General features: G+C 35.3%; 1 long non-coding RNA gene across 1 annotated transcript in view; it reads right to left on the bottom strand.

Annotated features, from left to right (window-relative positions):
- Positions 1-966: 966 nt before the first annotated feature.
- LOC134804937 (uncharacterized) overlaps positions 967-14,614 on the bottom strand; it is a 225,283-nt gene continuing 211,635 nt past the window's right edge. Inside the window, exons 2-3 of the long non-coding RNA XR_010146195.1 lie at positions 1,348-1,450; positions 967-1,096 (exon numbers count right to left, since the gene is read on the bottom strand). This is a non-coding gene — a long non-coding RNA (uncharacterized LOC134804937). The remainder of the gene's footprint in view (positions 1,097-1,347; positions 1,451-14,614) is intronic.

Genomic DNA, 14,614 nt, shown 5'->3' with positions numbered 1-14,614 from the left:
ACTTTAAAAACAACAGGTGTTTTCATTAAAATGTATTTCGTACCTACCATACCTTCATACCTACTTTTCGACCCTAACATACCTTACCTACGGCCTTATTGTTTGCACTAGTAGCTAATTTTTATTGTTATCACCCTAGTCTTATTTACCTCTGAATTGTTTCTTAAATAGATTAACGGTATCCGTGTTTGTGTCGGGGCCGTTAGCCGTATTGTGTTAGTCCCGACAAAGCATGGCGTTATAAATCACTGTTCAGGTAATTTCCGACCATTTCTGGCATCTAACGACCAGTATTGTGTGGTGCTGTAGGTAGGTATGCAAGGCGAAAATGGAATCGTTGAGTAAATTGCCCGCCCTCGCCACTTTTCTTCTTTTATAACAAGGTAAAATGAAATAAAATGTTTTAAAACTTTGCTTCCATTGGCTTACACTGCCGTCACTTCCGGCGTCTGCATGCATAGTCGATATACGTAGGTCACGGTATGAGTCTTGTCGTACTGCACTTAAACGGAATGCGGCGTCAATTTGTTTACTTCATTATAATTTAATTTATTTCCTCATTTCAAGCGGGCGGTGGGGGAAGCCGAACCAATCACAGCGCTCGCTACGGCTAAAAATTAAACCAATGATACTGGCATGACTTGTCGGATGTATGGTTGTGCAGTAAACATTGATTGTTTATAAGATAAATATGGTCCTTACTAGATGTGTTGTTGTAAATTGTAAAAACAATAACAATAAAGGACTGCGAATTACACAGATTTCCAAACCTGGAAATAAAAACAAAAAAAAAACATACAACCGAATTGATAACCTCCTCCTTTTGAGATTTGGAAGTCGGTTAAAAACAACGAAATAAATCGATAATTGCCGTAACAATCAAACAGTCAAAAAAAAATCAAAAAGTACAAGAGAAGAGACAGGCGCAACTTATAAAAGCGCTCGAGGCAGGATTCATGTTGCTAATAATGCACCATTTTAAAGGACCATGGGCAAATTTGTATGGGCACTGTCCCCACCCACCAACAGAAATGAAACATGTCTCATTTAATAGATCTTGGCAAACTGATGATTTTTTACTATGACGAGAATCGCCCTATGTATGGGGTTTTTTTCTGTCCCTAAGCAGTTATGTTTTCATGGCGGTGTTCCGGTTTGAAGGGTGAGACATGGCAGTGCAATTACTGGGTATTGTGGCATAAGATCTTTACGTCACATGGTCGGTAACGCGTATTACGTGATAACCATGAGTTGTTACATCCGTCTATAGGCTGCGGTGACTGTTTACCATCACGCAGCCCCGCATGCTTGTTTAGCAATCAACTAGTATAATAAAAAAACAAAAACTTTCAATGAAATGAGCAAAAAATATGTAAAAACAAAACACGGTTTTCCAAGAAAACCCCATACATATGGCGATCCTCGTCATAGTAAAAAAATCATCAGGTTGCTAAGATCTATTAAATGAGACATGTTTCATTTCTGTTGGTGGGTGGGGACATTTCTGCCCATGGTCCTTTATCAGATATTACCTACAAAAAATCCCTGAAAATTTATTTTATCATATTGATGATATTTTAAATATTCATTGTGTCCTGGTAAACCTGAAACTTCCTATATTTTCAAATAAATAAAACAACACTTACTTTGTACATTATGTGTACTATAATATAAGGTGCATAAAATTGTCTCTCTGGTTGTTGTCTTATAGCTCTTCGCTGGTGTCGCAATTTGTTACATCCAGTGCTTGCTTAGCTGAGTAGGTACAAGTTTTTTTATTTATTTAAATGTATGAATGCAGTTTTCCTTGTTACTAAAATCGATGACATGGTTCCTAAGAACAGATCTTCGTATGTCTTATAGTTACAGACTTTCCCATCCCATACTGACCGATTTAAATCCAGCGGGGCAATGCGGCCAGCCTTCTGGGCACCCTACCGAGCGACTACGACTTAGGTAATTTTTTTTATTTATAAGTGTTTTTATTATGTTATAAACATTTTATGAATAAATAAATTTATGTTAAGTAATTACATATTTCAGAAATAGCCAATCTTATTTAATCATAACAAAAACAATCTTTAATGGTTCCATTTAAATGTTAAAACCTGTATAAATTCACCTTACAAATATGCTAATACTAAAATAGTAGTACCTAGCCTAGTAGAGTGTCATATAATCAGATTCATTGAGACATATAACTGATAAGGTTGCATGACCAGGGTGTCTCAGTTTCGCTGGTCGAATTACCCTTTATAGTTTTACCCTTTATCTTACTGGAGCAGAGCAAATTACCTCTGAAGCCGTTGTCCGTGAGCGCCTCTATCTAAAGCTAATTAAGGCATCGTAGAAGTTCACTGTACATCCAGGGCTGGATGTTAATATTATTACTGTGAACTAACATGCCGTGCGGGCCTTTAGGGGGACAAGTTGTGCCCAACTATGAATAATCGGATCGGTGACAGTTAATATCTTGTTAAATAGATAAATGTAGTTATTATTGTAACATAAATAATGAAAATAAAAACGTAACTAAAAATACAAGGAGTATTCGATATTTGACATTCTAATTAGGTATTTATTATACATATACAGGTTGACTTCAAATTGATAAAACAAAATAAATGTTTTACCTAGTACATAGGTACATCTTCCCTAAACTAAGCCCCTCAATTAAGTCTCATGCTTTTAAAATAATCATAATAGGTACTTATATATATTTTTTAAGTTTTATTTTATCCCATTTTTCAGGCTTCACATGGTTATCCTAACATAATGATAAACCAAACATTTAAAGAATTTCAAATAAACACTTTCCCTTCGGTTATCAATCACCTGCCACAGTATTTATGAAGTAAACGTGTTTTGATTAGTAATTGTCACTTGTCAAAGAAAATAAGAGTGACAGGTATGATAGTTAGGTATTTAATGTGGGGTAACCACTCTTCTGGATTTTATTTATTTGTTTTATTATAAAATTAGCGATAATTAAATACAGCTAATTTTAACAACGGTTTTTAATGTAGTACTTACTTACACTATTTAGCATTAACTTAACTGAGCCACAATCAAGTGTTTTGTAATACCAATTTGAAGTCACCCTGTTATAGGTACATATGTACATAAATAGTATATTTTTTTGATAACATCAATTTTATAATTATTATAACTTGAAACTGATATAAAATAAAAATAACATGTAAATACCTAATGCAAAACAAAAGAAATGGGTTACAGATGAAGTTAAAGTGACGTCACAAAGTTTGTAACATGTCACATACTTTTTACCCCCTCCCTCCCTATATACGTGGGACGTCATTATTGGATGACACCCTTGTGGGAATTAAAAGATCTGTTGTAGCATTTTTACAGTGATTAAAATTAAAGTCACAGTTAATGTCCTGCATCATGAGCGTTGCCTTTCAAATAATTCAAATCGACCTAAATTAAACATTGTTTAGAAAGAATTTGACCAATTACGCAAAAATGTGTCCAGTCACTATACCTACCCAAACAATATCAATACTTAATTAACAATATGTAGCTTGAAAAAACCAGTCCACCGAGGGTTCCGTACAAATTTAACTAAGTATTTTTTTATTTTTGGTTATTTCTTTTTTTTACAAATTTACAGTTTTCAGATTTGTCCCAGTGTTTGTAGTATATTACTTGCCAAATTTTATTGTTCTAGCTCAACGGGAAGTACCCTATCAATTTTGATTCCCTCGGGAGTGTCGAAATGTGAAAAAAGTGCAAGAGATTGAAAAGAGCGTATTTAGGAAATACGGATGTTGGCCAACTATGAAGATGGTAACAAAATATGTTTGTGTGCCTCGGAAGAAGCAAGAAAACCTATAGGTATGACCAAATGTAAAAAAATATTTTGCAGCTGGTACATACATTTGTATACTGTTATTTAAGGGGATTTAGGCAGTGACGAGGTATCAACAAATATAATTTCTCCTGTCTATGCCCTGCTGTTAAATAAAAAGCAATTAACTTTCGAAATATTATTCCCCATGATAAAAGCTCAGAAATGTTGAATGATGTCGAAGTTAACATACCTATGTACATTAAATTAATATTCTTAATGATTCCCACCTTTAACCACACGAAGCTGTAGCTATTGGTAACATATGGGATTTCTTTCCTATGTAACTGCCGGACTAAAAGTTTGTAGGTGTACAGAAAATCTGACTATTCACGAAGTAGTCATCGCATAGCATCGGATTACTGGGGGCCGATTTTTGAATCTCGATCGTTCGATTTCGTCACTCGGAAAACGGTGAAATGCTAATTTTTGAAATACGAGCGATAGAAATTGGGAATCTAGTGGTATTGACCACTCGTTTTCTATTCTATTAGTAGAATTTAAGTGTTTAGTAGTGGAGATATTATTGAACGAAATACAAGAAATCGAGCGATCGAATTTCAAAAATCGGCCCCCTGAGAAGACAAAATTCGATCAAGTTAACCTTGGGTTTGCACAAGGAACAACGATTTGTTTGAAGTTTGAATACAACCGAGTAATGTGTAGGTACCTTTGCAGTATATTTACCTATATATCCTTGTACATAAGTGGCAATATAATTGGTAATGTACAAAGAACAAATGTTTCTTAATACAGTCGGCATGAGATATATCCGAGCGGCCGAGGTGCTCAATAATATCTGATTAAAAACTTCGTATTCCCGACTGGTTTTGAGCAAAATCTATTTTTTCCTTGTATATTGTTGGTAATGTGACTCAGTAATGTACGAGTAACAAGGGTTGCACTGTGTGATTTAGGTAATGGTCGTTTAATCGTTTAAATTAATTCATTGTTATAAGCCGTGGGTTTGTACAGGCTGGAATTGTATTATTTTCAGGCGACAATATCATTAATTAACTTGTTTGTAAGTAATTTGCATCATTTAATTACTCCATCAGCTTAATTATTCGTAATATTATAACTAGCGCCCCACCCACCGCTTATTGTAATGTTTAATATCGTACTATGTTAATAAACTGTATATCTATATTTTAAATACATTTTTTTTAATAATATACCTATACCGCTAAATATTTACATTATGTTAATATTTACAGTATGTTGGTAATAAATCATATTTTTCTACATATGGAACATTCTATATCTTAGTTACATAATACTGTTCACAAAACCTTTGCGTATTCACTAGCCGCATACCTACTGTATTGATTATTTAAGGAAAGGATATAGAACCCGACTTCGTCGTCGGGTTCTATACTTAATATCCTTTCCTTAGATGAATCGTAACTTTGCACCGTTTGGAACAGAACAAAGTATCATTATAAACGTCATATTTTCAATATTTTCATAGAAATCTGATATTAATGATGACATTGCCACACTTTGTGATTGCAAATGACATGCAGAGTAAGTTTTGTCCTAGTGATAGACTTCATCAAGTTTATAAAACACTTGATACCAGTACATAGAAGCTTTTTGAATTGAATGTTATTCTAATTTCTGGAATTGAATATGTCGAAAATGTCATTAAAGCGGGCATTAGGTACATTATACAATTTGCAGAACGCTAGCTGAGTTCGCGCACTAATTTAGTCGAACGAGCGAGCGAAGCGAAGTGAAGTTCTTACATTCGACTTTGAACACACGGCTGGCTAGGGGCACGTCCCGGCATTTCGATGTTTTTAAGCTGAACTATCAGAGGATAGTTTGATACTCGATAACTTAAGTAAAAATGTTCTAATTTAAATGAAATTTGGTGAACGTATAGTTGAGGGCATTATATTTTAGTCATTAAATTTTGAGCTGGCTCGAACAAGAGGTTATTGAGCTAGAAGAGCTGAAAATGCTAAAAAGCTATTTGTGAGGGGTCTTGCTATTCTGGTCATTTTAATTGCAAGAAAGTATGGTCGAGTTTGGTATCAAATGAAAGTGCTCGGTTTACACATTTATTATTTTGGGTTGTATTGTAGGAACAATTGCTTCATAAGACAGAAACGCGCATGTGACACCCTTAATATATAAACATCCATAGACTACGAAAACCGCTTAGCGTTACTTGTCTCCATAGGCTACGGTGGCTAAAATCGAGAAAAAAACTGTTTAAAATTTGAATTTAGCAAGGAGCAAGTACCAGGGCAGGGCCTCATGAGTTCCGAGAAGGTATCGTTGACCAGCCCGCCGTGGGGCGCGGGGCGCGGCGGCCGGGGCGCGTACCAGTATGAAGGTATCACGGATATATAGGTACTCTTATCTTAGCTGTATACTTTTGGTTTGATTTGTTTGTATGATTCTACTAGTTTAAAGACATTAATAGTACATTATTGTCGAGGACTGGAAGTAGCTACTTGCTGGCTGAGGATTCGTTTTAAACGGACGACCTTGGGAGTCCGTTTAATTGAATCCGAAGCCAGCAAGTAGCCTTCCAGCCGAGTCATATATAGTGCTTTTCTCAAAAATGGTGCAAGAAAACAACTAGTAATCGAATATCAATTTTATTAAAAATGAACACTTTAGAAATTTATTAAAATTTAAACGTCATGTTGGTACAATTATTAAAAGTCAGATTCACAGTCTTTCCGGGAAGACTGATATTAGTTGTTTGAATTTCTGCTTGAGTATTTGTTATCGATGTTGGTAGATTTGTATCATGACAGGAGGCAATCTGACTAGACGACGGAGGGTTGGCGCCAGACGTGGTTTGCTCGACAAAATGTTCAGTCGTATTAGGTTGTTCTGAACTTATTGGACATACATTTTCTGTGTTCAGACCGTGATTGGAGGTTGATGGCTGGTTGTGAGTATTTATATTTTTGTTTATTTGGTTATTTATGTATCTTTTACTTGCTTTAGACTCTTCTATATATCCCTCGGCAACTCTATCAGATTTCCACCCTCCGTGGCGTTTTAGCGAAATTAAATTTGCTCCGGAATCAGCTAGCAAAGTAGCGGATGTGCGTCGGAAGCAATGACCTGTAAAGCTATCGCTATTTGGTAACTTGAGGAATGTAGCGATCTCCTTGGGAAACTTCGAAATTTTGTGTCTCCCTATCACTTGGTTATGGCATTTGCCATTTCTATACTGCAAAAAAAATTTGTCAGAGCTTGTTGAAGCAGGCCGTAATGCTTGGTACTTTTGAATAACTTGAAGATATTCATCCTTTACAACGAAAACTCTGTCTATTTTTGTTTTCGTATCCCGTAATTTAATCCAAAGTTCGTTTTCATGACGGGTTACATCTTTCATTGTTAAGTTGTATAACTCAATAGAACGGCAAGCGCCATTAACACCTAAAATAAGTGCCACCTGCAACAAGAAATAGGTACTTAGATAAATACTTTGAACTAAAATAACCTTTGAAAGTTGTTAGGTATTAGGTAGTTATAAACACTAGGTACTTGTTGTTAATATGAACATAAAAGTAGGTTTACATACCTTTGTCACAAGGTATATTTCGTCCGAAGCATCATTCAAAAACGTCTCGATATTTTCTGTTGTGAATACATGAGATTTTTTGCTTTTATATCCATCGGACTTTCGTTTAAGCAAGGCAGTTAAATTTGAGTAACTTTTTATATTAATATTATGCTTCATATTTACTGTGAATTTCAACATAGAGTATATTGCCCAAAGCGTGGATGGCATTTTAGTTTTCGAAAGTTCGTTGAAATATGCTAAGAATATAGTTTCGGAAAATGAAGACGCGTGCTTTTCTTCTTGCCACTTCCTAAAGTTTTCGTACGCTTTTAGATATTTGTCTTTCGATTTCTCCGGAAACAAATTGTTTATTACTGAATTTGCCTCGTCTTTTAATTCTGGAGGTGTACATTCCATGTCTTCGTCACTTGTACTAGAACTCATTTTCTTCAAATTTATAATTTTCTGTTTCAAAATATATCTTTACTGAAGCAACGTTCGAATGTATTTTCACAGAAAACAGTAAACGAATTGAAGAGATTTCGCTTTGCCGCCTTTAGTTTTTTTTTAATAAAAAATAGAAGTGTATTTTTCTGCCGAAAATACGCCAACCTATTTGAGACAGCTAAATAGTCGCGGTACTAATCATCTGTTTGGCTGTTTAATGGGCCTGTGCCTTCATTTGATATGGCCATTTCAACTTTTAAAAAGTTTGGAACTCGACAAATAATGGAATTTGTATGCAACATTGCAGTCCTAAAATCGAGACTGCAATGTTTTTAACTTTTTAATTTTTGACTGACCATAAACTCCGCGCTTCGCGACCTATTTGTTAGATGGCAAAGTCGACTTTGCCGTCCATTTTTGAGAAAAATATTATTTTCACCTCAGCAGCTCGAACAAGGGTACTTTGCTTCTTAAAAACAGTGAGCAAAATGCGATTTTGCTCACTGAGTGAGACAAAATGACATTCAAGTGACCTTTATAGTCAAATGTCATTTCAACATGCGGGGTCTAATACAAGTTCGAAATACTTGGGTTTCTATTATCTCTGTCCCTTTCACACTGTTAGCAAAAAGAAACAAACAAAAGAAGTTAAAACGACATTCAACGGTATATTGACGGTTTATAATAGACCCCCGAAAACTTCAGACCGCATCGTTCCAAACCACGTACGAGTATGAATTCTTAATAATTAATTAATAAAAATAAAATAAAGTTTAAGATTTGATAAAAACTGATAAAATACTATATTTTAGGTATTTTATTGTACAATTAAAATAATTACTTAACTCAAAAAATACACAGATTATCACGCAAAATTAATTATTTTACTTTTAAGAATTTCTACCATAGTTGACAAATAGTACGTATCCGCAATTCGGACCGTAACTTACAAAGTTTTTTTTACGAAAAAAAGTTGTCGATTGAAGTGTCAGTTGATGTTCGTTATTTACATATTATTTTACTGAAATTTATTATTACGTTTTGTTTTTGTGTTCGATTGCGGTAATTAAACTTAATTGTTTGTATATCTTAAGAAAACATTAGTGCAGGTATTAAGTGATGAAGAAGGATTTACATTTTTCAAGTTGTCTAATAGGTATGTTCTCACTGCTGAGGTGAAAAATGTTGTGTACTACACGAGATCAAAGTTATTTATATCTCGTGCGCTTTTGAGTCCCTTACTACGCTCAAAATTCGCTTGCACGGGACTCAAAATAAGCACTCGAAGAAATATCAAACTTTGATCTCTTGTTGTACAAATAACTATTTTGTTGACTTGTAGAAAAATTCGTGGAATTAGGAATCAATTACGAAATGCCCATCTCTAAGACTAAGTAGCGCTGCATTTAATTGATCTTTTTGGCGAACCGCGAGTTCTCAGTTCGGGGCGAACTACTAGTATAGTGTAAAGACAGCTAGCCAGTTAGTGACCCAATCTAGTGCGATCGCATGTGCTCTGCCGCACTAGCGCTACCTAGTGCACTAGAACGCATAGTGTAAGTAAATGGTTTTAGCGCGCTCAGCGCTTACTGTGCAAGGTCAGTTGTCGGCGCGCCACCGACGCACTCGAACGTATGGATGGTTATTGTTTTAGTTATTGCATTTCAGTTCAAAATGACGCAGCCACAGATTAGGGAAAAGGAAGTACTGCTAAACATGATTGAACTTTATAAAGACATGCCATTTTTATGCGATAAAAAACATAAAGATGGTAACAAAGTTTTTGATGATGATTTGATTTTGAATCAACTTTTTGATGGTGCCATGATATACTAGCTCGGGAGGTGCGGTTCGATTCAAACGATGATCACTGCTGAAATGAAAATAAGACACTAAAAAAAAAGCGTCGCTAGATAGTGTAGTGTAATGAACAAGCTCTTTTTTTCTCTCGCCTAGCAACACTTAATTAGCGCTCTGCAAATTGTATAATGTAATGCCCGCTTTAACTAGTGAAGAAATAATTGTACTGTGGCTTCAGAGTTTTTTTAGTCAGGAATGTCGAGATCTTTGTCGCATATAGGTAGATCGTGTATAGATCATGCAAATATTCTAACGGCGTCGCAGTACTTAGGGTTTAGGTAAAAGTAATTTGATATCGCATAATAGTCTTTGCATAATATTTGCCGATTTCAACGAAGATTATCTGAGCAACAGCAACACAGCAGTATTTAAATTATTAAGGGCGGGTTGCACCAAACCACCTGCTAACGTAAGCACGGTTCGCTAAATTTTAACGCTGACGTGGGGGTCTTACCGATTGCTAAATAAAATGCGTTGCACCAACCATAAAATAACAGCGCTAAAATAACTAATCGATAATGGTGTTGCCGTATTATGAACGCAATCCTACCAATTTTTTTTGGGGGGGAATTATTTTTTAATATAGCAACCCAGTTATAAAAGTCACGTCTTGATTTGGCGCGATAAAATTAAAAAGTTGTTTTGGTTAGTCCTGTGTCTAGTGCTTACCAAGTTCTTAGTTCGTGTGGATGAAAATAAGTACACCTATTTAGAAATATGGCAAATTTAAGCGGATTTGATCCAAAGTAAGTGTATCATGTTTGTGATATCTTTGAATTCAGAATATAAAAAGGAATGCGACAGTAAATAATGTGTTTTATTGTGTTTTCAGAGAACGTTAATTAAACTTTAATAAAAATGAAATAAATGTCTTGAAAACTCTCTCTAATCGACAAGTATAGCACTATATTATTTAACAAGAAAACAGATCATAACAGCAATAAAAAGAAATCTAGCGTGTGGCAATTAATCGAAGCGGAATATAATGCACAAAGCTCACGCCCGCGGACCCTCAAACAACTCTTCTCTTCTTCCTCGCGTTATCCCGGCATTTCGCCACGGCTCATGAGAGCCTGGGGTCCGCTTGACAACTACAAACAACTACAGGCAAAATTTGATAACTTCAAAAGGACTGCTAGAAAGGTTTGTTTGCTCGTATGACTATAGGTGAGGCATGCAGCATTTAATATAATTGTAGAATTTCAAACACCTATTCATTATTACAGGAAGCAAGCGCTGAACGCCGCGCCTTATTTGTTACTGGCGGTGGCCCGACAGAGCGCGGTGGCGTGTCCACGGACACGGAGTGGCTCAGAAAAGTAATGCCAGTTTCAATGGATGGTCTGGAGAGCATCTACGATGACGATATTATAATATGTGATGTAAGTAATCAACTGATCATGTAACAGACTACCTGAATTGCTATCAGTTAACTGTTTGAGTCGTATTTTTCACTAATTTTATATTTAGGATGTTTGTGCATTGCAAGCATTTTTAATTAAGATTATTTTATCTTTTGCTCATATATTATATCTTGTGATCTTTACTGTTTTAGGAAAAGGACAATACTTCCAATGCGGCTGATGTAGAGTGTGTACAGGTAATAAAACTATGGAGTTTAGGATGACATGAACCATTATACTTAAATTATTTTGATCACATTCACAATGGTTATTATTATATGTGTATTGTGTATGTGATCCAAGTAAATTATATTTAGAAATGATATTACCTGTACTTTGTTTGTTTCAGGTTGGCGAGATACTTCATGATGAAGATAGGCCAGTATGTAACATTATGTTTTTAATATCTTTCTTACTTCTATTGTATTCAGTGCTTTGTAGATTGTAAGATTTGTATTATATTTAAACTTTATTGACATCACAATAAATATGATTGTTAAACAAATCCAAATAAGCATTATGCAGAGTAATAAATCTAAGGTTATATGACATATTACCTACAGGAATCTACTTCTGCACCTATAGTAGCAATACTTCCTGCAGCTGCTGCCGTTATTGACATAGCAGAGTCAAACTCCGAGGTAAATTACAATACCTATTTAGATTCTAGATGTAAATTATAATACTTACATACCATTGCACACCTAATTACTTCACCTTTTTACAGGCTACCTTTGACTCTAAAGCGCCAGCTTTTCTCCTCCGAACCCGCTTGTCAAAACCTCTTCGCCCTGCCACTACTGCTGCCGCACACCCTCGTAAGTACCTAAGATTCCTCATATATACTTCTTCCATACTAGCTCCTTTTAATTTAAAGTTATATTGCTTTTTATTACATAGAAACTATTTAGCTTCTCATCACCTAATGTCTTCTATATATAACATATTGATTAAAATTATCTTATGTCCTACCCCAGTCTATCTCCATATCAAATTTCATCTAAATCTGTTCAGTAGTTAAAGCGTGAAGGGGTAAACAAATAGACACAGTTCGCATTAATAATATTATAATAGGGAAGTAGGTAGGTATTTTACGTCACCCTAGGACCGTAAGTGGGATTTTCTTCCCACGGGACGGGAAGAAAATCTCACTTCCTGGCCAAGGCAAGACGTAAAACTTTATACAAACCACGGGCGGTAATTCGTAAAGCCCCAGATCGCATATTTATGGCCCTCACCTTCGGTTCGGGCCACAAACACCTGCGATCTGAAGCATTTACGAATTTACCTCCCTAGGTATGTAATGTACTATAAGCCTTATCTGTAGAAATAGCTAGTCTTATATTTATCATATTTTCTTCCAGGCATCCGTAAACGCCCTCGACCTACGGAGTCAGACTGCGAGGTGAAGCAGTTAAGAATATAGGCTATAAATGCCACAAAACTATATGAAAAAAAAATTGTTTGAAGTTAAATTAGAAAATTTACTCCAAGAAAGAAAAAATACAGGAGAAAAAAGACAGGAAGAAAAACAGTTAAATGAGCTGAAAAAAAAGAAACTGGAAATCGAAATTAATATTTTATTAAACCAAAATTAAAAATATCTTTAATACAAATAAAAATTTTATAAATAAAAAACAGAAGTTTTTTTTTCATTAAGTACCTGAAACAAGCCAATCATAATTTTAGATTCAACACAGATAGCTGGTTTGTTAGTGCACACCGTTGTATGGGGACCTTGCACTTTGAGACTATGCGCTGAAACTTGGCACAGTTGATTGTTAGCTGGTCTTAAGCAGATACAGACCGGGAGCCGTCGAGAGCCACCTCTCATTTAGTGGGGGGGGAGGGGAGAAAGTTCGACGCTGCGGCGCTTCACTTGGAGCAACATTTCTCTAAAACTATACCTATTAGGACATGTAATATATCATTTTCGGATAAATTGAGTATGAGGAATCTATTCTTAGAAGAAAAACAATGCACTTTCTAACAAACAAAAAGAATAAAGTAGAAAAGACTAAAAAACGTATTTTTGATTTTTTTTTATCACCAATTTTTTTTAAGTGTAGCAGGAATCTGAAAACAAGAAATACAGTCGTAAAGCTACACTTATTACGTTAAAAAAAATAGTTTATTATACAATACTGTTGATAAATGGGAGATAAAAAATAATATTAAGCGTGGGTCAGAGTGTTCTCAATGTAAAATATTATTAAGGTGGGAAAGTTACTTATAATTTGTTCTACAATCGCTTTTAATTTTTTTTTTAATTATCAACATCTGGATTTTTCCAAGCTTTCCGACTTTTCGTCTTAAAACGAATGTAATTTTTATAAATTAAAAATATTGCGTAAATTTAAGCCTTCAATCATCAGTGATGATTCATCACCCTACTACTTGACGTTTGGTATAAAGGTGCGTTCAAGAACGTAAGCCTTTTTTTAAATCTGTGAGCTGTCTAATGCTTTGTAGACATTTGGTAACACTATGCATTTAAGGGTTAATACTCCTTTTAAGTCTATAGTCTATTGCCCAATTTGAAAATGGCGGGAATTGTCACCCACAGATTACAGTAATCGTGTAGTAACGTGTTTTCGTTTAAAAACTTTCACCTTTTACTTAGAATAAAATATTTTTGTATCACTATTGCCAAATTATTGAAATTTTAAGCAAAAATTCATAACATATGGACAAAACTAATAAAGTGCCGCCATTTTTATCAGGCGATCAAATCGTTAACCAGTGGTCTACGACCGGTTAAGGGCAGCGTAACTTTTTAACAGACGTTAGGCGTGGTGCAACCCAAATACGCAGTTAGCGTTCGTTAGCGCCATTTTTAGCCATGATCTGCACATCAAGTGGGCATGGTGCAATCCGCCCTGAATGACGCAGGTTATCACTCTTTGTTACCACCACTTTCCTCTACGCCCGGTGGGTCTCAAATAGATAATATTTTTTAAACTTCCCTTGTGAAGTTGGATTTTATAAGTCCTTCTTTTGTCATCATCGTCCTATGTGGGCCCTACTGCAATTATTATTTGTTAGTATTAATTTGAGATTGTGGTAATTACGAATAATTGTAAGAAATTGTAATACTTACCTACGTATAGGTACTAACAACAATTTCAAACCCCGGCTCGTACCAATGAGTTATTCGGAACTTATGTACGAAATATCATTTGATATTTACCAGTTGCTTTTCGGTGAAGGAAAACATCGTAAGGAAACCGGACTAATCCCAATAAGGCCTAGTTTCCCCTCTGGGTTGGAAGGTCAGATGGCAGTCGCTTTCGTAAAAACTAGTGCCTACGTCAAATCATGGGATTAGTTGTCAAGCGGACCCCAGGTTCCCATGAGCCGTGGCAAAATGCCGGGATAACGCAAGGAAGAAGAAGAGGTACTAACAACAATTCAAAGTAAAAGTGTTGAAGCTTTTAAACAGAGTTTGCATTTCTGAATATAGTATACGACGATATATGTACTATACGATACTATTAG

This window comes from Cydia splendana, chromosome Z (assembly GCF_910591565.1).
Source record: "Cydia splendana chromosome Z, ilCydSple1.2, whole genome shotgun sequence".
NCBI lineage: Eukaryota > Metazoa > Arthropoda > Insecta > Lepidoptera > Tortricidae > Cydia > Cydia splendana.
Note: the sequence above shows the minus strand (reverse complement) of the source record. Positions and strands in the feature narration are given on the sequence as shown.